At 42.3% G+C, this 7567-nt stretch overlaps 1 pseudogene; it reads left to right on the top strand.

The window, feature by feature from the left end:
- Nucleotides 1–2701: 2701 nt before the first annotated feature.
- Nucleotides 2702–3362, top strand: LOC100609578 (keratin-associated protein 13-1-like; annotated as a pseudogene).
- The last annotated feature ends 4205 nt before the right edge of the window (nt 3363–7567 follow it).

Here is a 7567-nt window from a genome sequence, read left to right as displayed (position 1 = left end):
ACTTTGATACCACAGTGATTCAGAAAAACTGGTATAGAGCTGGTTGCGATGGAGAATTTGAGCTAAGAGAAATGCCTGGGTAGTGTGTACGGTTTTTGCATCTGTAGTATAATGGAAAGAAGCCATAATTAAAATACTACTGCCATGTAAAGTTGTACCCAGACTTCTGGCTAACCTAACTGAGCACCTTTACCAATTATGGTTTATTTGATCCTGTTGCTTTGTGTAATGAGAAGAGAACAAGTGCACATTCACATACAAGGACTATAAAGATTGTTCAGAATATTCCCCTACGCACTAAAACCATAATTTCCATCCTCCGTTCATCTTCTAAGAGGTGCTCTATCTTAACAGGCCTGGTTTACTGGTTATGATTAACTGGTTATGATTAACTTGGGGATATATTCATTATAAAAGATAGATTTAATATTCATTTCACTTTTAATTAGAGGTAACTTTAAAAGCAGAAACATTGTTTTCACATGCATACATTTATCTTGAGTGAAAGTAAAATAAAAGTTAATTACTTGATATAAATAATCTATGAGCACCCATGATGTGCCAGGAATTAGGTCAAAGAAGACTAAGCACCATCACTCACCCCACAAAACTTCTGTGCATTGCGTTCTTCATTCTTCTCACATATGTAATTTCCCTGCAAGCTGAAATATTACTCATCCTGCATGAGCCATTTCAAAGTACATCCCTTGCAATTCCTCCACAGTGTGTGTGTGTGAACTAGATTACCAAATACTGAGATCTTTGTTCCTGAGGAGCTAAGTCTAGTTGAGATGAACACCTATCTGATAGGAGGAGTTCGATTTTGGCATTGAGGGATGAGAAGTGTCAACCTAAAAAGAAACTGACATATGCTCTTCAGAACAAATGAGTTTTAATTGGAAAGAGCAGCGAAGTGCAATCTAGGAACGTGCATGCTATGACGGATGATGGATCATAGGCACATCCAAGGGGTTAGGGCACAGGAGAAGTTTTTAAATACAAAGAGAGGTCCAGGTAAGCTGCTTTGAGACAAGTTCATGGGTCAAAAGCTCATTGTAGGAGTTGACATTTGTTTATTGGTAAAGACAGCTGTTGCTAGGTAACTGTCCTGGAACCTATTTATCTGGAATACTGCAATTTGAAGAAGTTCTTGTGATAACCCTTGTTACAGGCATATGTGCATGAGGATTTTTTTGTGGCCTCTCTTAACCCCATTTTGTTAGAGTTTGACATAAATGACTCCATTTTGGTACATCTTTCACAAAGGGATTTGGTGCAATGTGAGCAATGCATTTGGTAGAAATTTGTTAGCAAAACAATGGACAAAATATTCCATTGTTGCAAGATAAGCAAATACTACAGGAGATTACAAAAAACAATCATCTATGAAACAGTTTGAAAAGATCAAATTACATAAATAGCTTTTTGCTTTCCAATTTCTAAAAGATGCTTGAAGGCAGAAGTTGGATATGATAATAAGTGGGGAAAAAGACATTTCTAATTCCAAGATTTTTCTTTATACCACTGATGTTTTATAGTGGTAAAGATAATTTTAACCACTTAATATAATGGTAAATTTTATGCTGCTTTGTCTTTCTAGAAGGATGAACAAGAGAAGCTCAGCAAGGAGTGAAATGAATCACTCTCGAAGGTGTCGTATTTCTCACTCCCAACTGAGTTGGCAAAAGGTCGGCACCCTATTAAAATTCAAGCTTCTGCAAATGTATTTTATTGGTAGTCAACTCACTAAAGGCATATCAGTTTTTAGCAACTAGTCCCAGTGAAAGTCTGTGTTTGCCAAATAATTTTCTGCCTCACACTGAAAAAGAATCTAATAACTCCATGGTGGATAAAACATGAGTTGCTTAACTAGGATAAGCTGAGTGAGAGGGCAAACAGAAGATAATTTGTAACAAAGCATCTCCATAGTAACTCTGAAGACTAAAAAAATAACCAAAATCAATTAAGAAGCTGTCCCCTCAGTTGGCTATATTTGGGGAATTCATAAAAGGGGTAAGAATACTCAAGTAGATATATCAGATGAAATGCAAATATTAACACCTTGGAATTTTTTTTTCACCTGCATACTCAATTGTCCATGTGATTCTGGGAGCAGAAATTACAAGCTTCACAAATTGTCTATATAGCTCTGTGGTTTGTGCTAGCCTTAAAGACAGATACACCTGGGATGACATGGGGTCCATGATTTGTTTGATTTATTACCTGAATGTTACATAACTTTTCCAAACCTCCATGGCCTCACTTCTAAATTGTTTATGACAATTTGTAACTCATAAGATATTTGCAAAGATTAAATCATACCACACTTTTAAATGTTGCGCATGTAGTTAATGCTTAATAAAACATATGTAAATAATGGGGGGTGGGTGGCTGCTGATTACTGTTGGGAGTACATTGCCGGTAAGAATTTGTAGGCTGAAGCTCAGAATACCCACAGTCAAGCTCAGTAAAAGGGGTGGGGAGGCACTGTGTGTATCATCACCAATGTTTCTGAAAGCAAACCAAACCTTATTTCTGCAGAGAGAGAGAGAGAAAGAGACAGAGAGAGAGAGAGAGAGAGAGAAGCCAATGGGCTTCTATAAACTGGAATGATTACACTGCTGTTAAAGACAAATGAATGTGTTGAGTTATAATTATAACCTAGGTTACTTAGTCATTTGATGAAAACACATTCACAAGAATGGGGGGTTCCCAGATACTGCATCACACCCAGCAGTGTGAGGGTGTAAACATCACTGGATCATTGGGCACAGGCAGGGACATCAGGGCATCTTCTCAATGCAGCTCAGCTGAACTCACATCTGTCAACCTATCCTACAACTGCTGCTGTGGAAACTTCTCCTCCCATTCCTGTGGGGGCTACCTGTGCTACTCAGGCTACTCCCGTGGTGGCTCCTCGTACCCCAGCAACCTGGTCTACAGCACTGAACCTTTGATCTCCCAGCGCCTGCCAGCTGGGTTCCTCTCTCTGCAAGGGTTTTCAGGAGACTTGCTGGGAAACCCCTAGCTGCCAGACGTCCTGTGTGGAGTCCAGCCCCTGCCAGACCTCCTGCTACCGCCCCAGAACCTCCGTGCTCTGCAGTCCCTGACAGTCGACTTACTCTGGGTCTCTAGGCTTTGGATCCAGCAGCTGCCGCTCCCTGGGCTATGGATCTAGGAGCTGCTACTCAGTGGGCCGTGGGTCCAGTGGCGTCAGATCCCTGGGTTATGGAGGCTGTGGCTTCCCTTCCCTGGGCTATGGATCTGGATTCTGCCACCCAACGTATGTTCTCTTTAGGACATTCCAGTCTTCCTGTTACAGACCAACTTGTGGATCTGGCTTCTACCGATCAACTTGCTAAGGGCTCCAAACCTCCACATTACAATTATTTCTCTCAAAGTCCATCTCAGCTATCATCTGGCTAGAACCTATATTCTACTATCCAGAAAAGATAATTGTTTTAAACCTATTAATATTAAAATAACTTTTCTCATAGAATACTCATCTCTTTTTCTTCTGTTTTCTTGTATTTTCCCTTCCTTCTCTAGTTGAAAATGGAGCAAGAGTTGATTTCTTTTTCTTCAAATAAACTCATTTAATCTGATGACAGATCACAAATCTTGTGTTAATTTTCTTTATAAGATGTCTGTCGGGAATTTGAAACCCCCACTTTTTGTCTAAAAATAAAATATTCACTTTGAGGGAAAGGAGTAGGTTCCTTGATAGGCAGAGTTTTCTAACAACAGAAATCTAGTTCCTGGGAATTTCTGCCAAGTAGACTCAGAGATAGGACAGGAGATTATCTCTGCTTTTCTATTCATGGCCATTTAGGCCTAATCAGGACACTTCACTTTGGTTAAGCTACTCATGGGTCTAGTCTAGGAAGAAAATATCCAGAGACAGCAGTGATGTTTTAGCAAGTACTAGCCTGGCTGTTTTTATGAGAACATTATCAAAGTCCTTCCTGTAATCTTCCTTCCCAGACATATATAAGCCACAATGAAATTCTGAGGTCAGGATTTTAACTGAGTTCAGTAGCAAGTGTAATGAAACAAACAGTTTAGGTATGCATGAAATTAAAGATGTAGGCATTCTACTATAATAAGAAGAATATAATATCTAAGATTTTTTTTTTTTAATTTGATGGTTCACTCCCCCCTCCTTTCATTGGGTCACTATAAAGCCATCCGTTGTTATAATAGAAGTCACCTGAAAACTGTCTGAAACCTGGCAGTATCATGCATAGGTGACACGGACTGAGAGATAAGACTTTACCTCTTGATATCCTGGGCTTGTATCTGGATGCAAAACTAGATAGTCCATTATATTCTTACATTAAGTGGAACACAGTCATCTACATTTTCAAATATCTAAATGAATGTGGGTAGCTCATGGTTCACTGCTCTCACAGCTGTTTTCCTTCTTGCTCTTCTTTCTTTGGAAATTGGATTTTGTTTGTGCATCCCTCCTCGTCCGCACATAGTCCTGCAAATGAACATGATTATGCCTTAGGCTTAAGGATTGAATTTGGCTACTCTAGAGTGCCCCAATGCCTACTGAAAGTGATTGGCTCAGGAATGAGCATGTGATCTGAGGTAAGCCAATGAGAAACAAGGAGCCATGCAGAACAATGCTTCTGGTAAAGTTCCTTCTCTGGGGTTTCTTTCTTTCTTTCTTTCTTTCTTTCTGAGACGGAGTCTTGCTCTGTCACCCAGACTAGAGTGCAGTGGTGCGATCTCGGCTCACTGCAAGCCCCGCCTTCCGGGTTCACGCCATTCTCCTGCCTCAGCCTCACGAGTAGCTGGGACTACAGGCGCCCGCCACCACGCCCGGCTCATTTTTTGTATTTTTAGCAGAGACGGGGTTTCACCGTGTTAGCCAGGATGGTCTCGATCTCCTGACCTCGCAATCTGCCCGCCTCGGCCTCCCAAAGTGTCTCTGGGATTTCTTAAAACGATTCTCTCTACCTCTGGACTTTGTTATATGTGGAATGCTGCATCCGTTTTGCATACGGCCTGAATTTTTTTTTTTTTCTTGAGACAGGGTCTCCCTCTGTTGCCCAGGCTGGAGTGCAGTGGCACAGTCTCAGCTCACTATAACCTCTGCCTCCTGGTTCCAAGCGATTCTCTCCTGCCTCCAACGATTCTCTCCTGCCTCAGCCTCCTGAGTAGCTGGGATTACAGGTGCATGCCACCACGCCCAGCTAGTTTTTGTATTTTTTGTAGAGATGGGGTTTTGCCATGTTGGCCAGGCTGTTGACGAACTCCTGACCTCAAGTGATCTGCCTGCCTCAGCCTCCCAAAGTGCTGGGATTACAGGCGTGAGCCACCATGCCCGAACTAACCTGAAAATTAAACCATCAAATGAAAGAGGCCAGAACCAAGAGAAATGCAGGAGAACAGAACCTGGACCATCTCACTTCTGGACACTGGTTTCTGTAAGCCAATAAAATTTCTTATCGCTTAAGCCATTTTGAATTACAATTTCTGTTACTCGTAGCTAACATGTTTTTAAATGAGACACTCATTTAAAACCTTCAACAATCCTCCTTCCCAATGAAGACCCCTTAATATAATTGTAAAGCCCATTTGCAGCCCATCTCTGCCTTCCCTCCAGCCCCTTTCAAAGCTCTTGGGTGACTAGGTGCATAGTCAACGAGCAGTAATATTTTGAAAGGAATCTTTCTTTAGCAGTAGGTCTCAACCATGGGCTTCAAATATTCAGTAAACCATGCTGTAAACAGATGTGCTGTCATCCAGGCTTTGTTGTTCCATTTACAGAGCACAAGTGGAATAGATTTACAATAATACTTAAGGGCCTTGTGATTTTCAGAACGGTAAATGAGCATTGGCTTCAACTTGTCACCAGCTGCATTAGCCCATAAAAAAGAGTCAGCCTCTCCTTTGAAACTTTGGAGCCAGGCATTGACTTCTCTCTAACTATGAAAGTCCTAGATGATGTTATCTTCCAACAGAATACTCTTTTATCTACATTGAAAATCTGCTGTTTTGTGTAGCCACCTTCTTCAATGATCTTGGCTAGATCTTCTGGATAACTTGCAGCAGTTTCTCCATCAGCACTTACTGCTTTACCTTGCACTTTTATGTTATAGAGATGGCTTCCTTCCTTAAACCTCATGAATCAGCCTCTGCTAGCTTCTGACTTTTCTTCTAAAGCTTCCTTACCTCTCTCAGTATTCATACAATTGAAGAGAGTTAGCGCCTCACCCTGGATTAGGTTTTGCCTTAAGGGAATGTTGTGGCTGGTTTGATCTTCTATCCAGGCTGCTAAAACTTTCTCCATATCAGCAAGGAGCTTGTTTTGCTTTCTTATCATTTGTGCGTTCATGTAGAGTATCATTTTTTTTCATTAGTATAGGTTAGCACTTTTAATTTCCTTTAAGGACTTTTCCTTTGCATTCACAAGTTAGCTATTTGGTGCAAGAGGCCTAGCTTTCAGTCTATCTCAGCTTTCAACATTGGCTTCCTCACTAAGCTTAATTATTTTTAGCTTTTGATTTAAAATAAGGGTATGTGACTCTTCCTCTCACTTGAACACACAGAGGCCATTTTAGGGTTATTGATTGGACTAATTGCAATATTGTTGTGTCTCAGGGAAGAGGGAAGCCTGAAGAAAGGGAGAGAGACAGGGGTGTGCCATTCGATAGAATGGTTGTAACACACACAACATTTGATTTATTAAGTTTGTTGTCTTATTGATATGGGAGGGGGCAGGGAAGTTCTGGGTAGAGAAAGGTGGGTCCTTGGCTATGGCTCCACCCCCGGGCCTGTGCCCACGGACCTAGGTGAGGACAGCCATTTCTTATTTTTGTGCCCAAATGTTGCATTACCCAAGACCACTTGGCCTGCCATGCCCCCATCCTGTACCTATGAAAAACCCGAGACCCTAGTGGGCATGCACACAAGCAGCTGGACGTCAAGAGGAACACACCGGCAGAAGACACAAGTGGCTGGATGTCAAGAGGAATGCACTTGTGTAAGAGCACACTGACAGACACTGGCAGACCTGCAGACCGTCAACCAGCGGAACGATGCGAAGTTTGGCCGGGGCAGTTAGAGGAGAGCCCGGCCACTGAGCGGGCCCAACTCCAGGGTAAAACCACCTTCCCACTCCATCTCCCTTCTGGCTCCCCCATATGCTGAGAGCTACTTCCACTCAATAAAACTTGCACTCAACTCATTCTCCAAGCCCATGTGTGCTCTGATTCTTCTGTATACCAAGGCAAGAAACTCTGGGATACAGAAAGCCCCCTGTCTTTGTGATAAGGCAGAGGGTGTAATTGAGCTAACACAAGCTGCCTATGGACGGCTAAACTGAAAGAACACCCTGTAACTCATGCCCACTGGGGCTACAGCTGTAAACATTCATCCCTAGACACTGCTGTAGGGTGGGAGACCCACAGCCTGCCCATCTGCCTGTTCCCCCAGAGGTCTGAGCAGGGGCTCACCAAAGAAGCGAGCCACAACCCCATTGCATGCCTTGCAAGGGAGAATAAAAGAACTTTTCCCATTTCATTATGTGGATGTGGTTCGTGGTGCCCCGAAA

Source organism: Pan troglodytes, chromosome 22 (assembly GCF_028858775.2).
Source record: "Pan troglodytes isolate AG18354 chromosome 22, NHGRI_mPanTro3-v2.0_pri, whole genome shotgun sequence".
Taxonomy (NCBI): domain Eukaryota; kingdom Metazoa; phylum Chordata; class Mammalia; order Primates; family Hominidae; genus Pan; species Pan troglodytes.
Note: the sequence above shows the minus strand (reverse complement) of the source record. Positions and strands in the feature narration are given on the sequence as shown.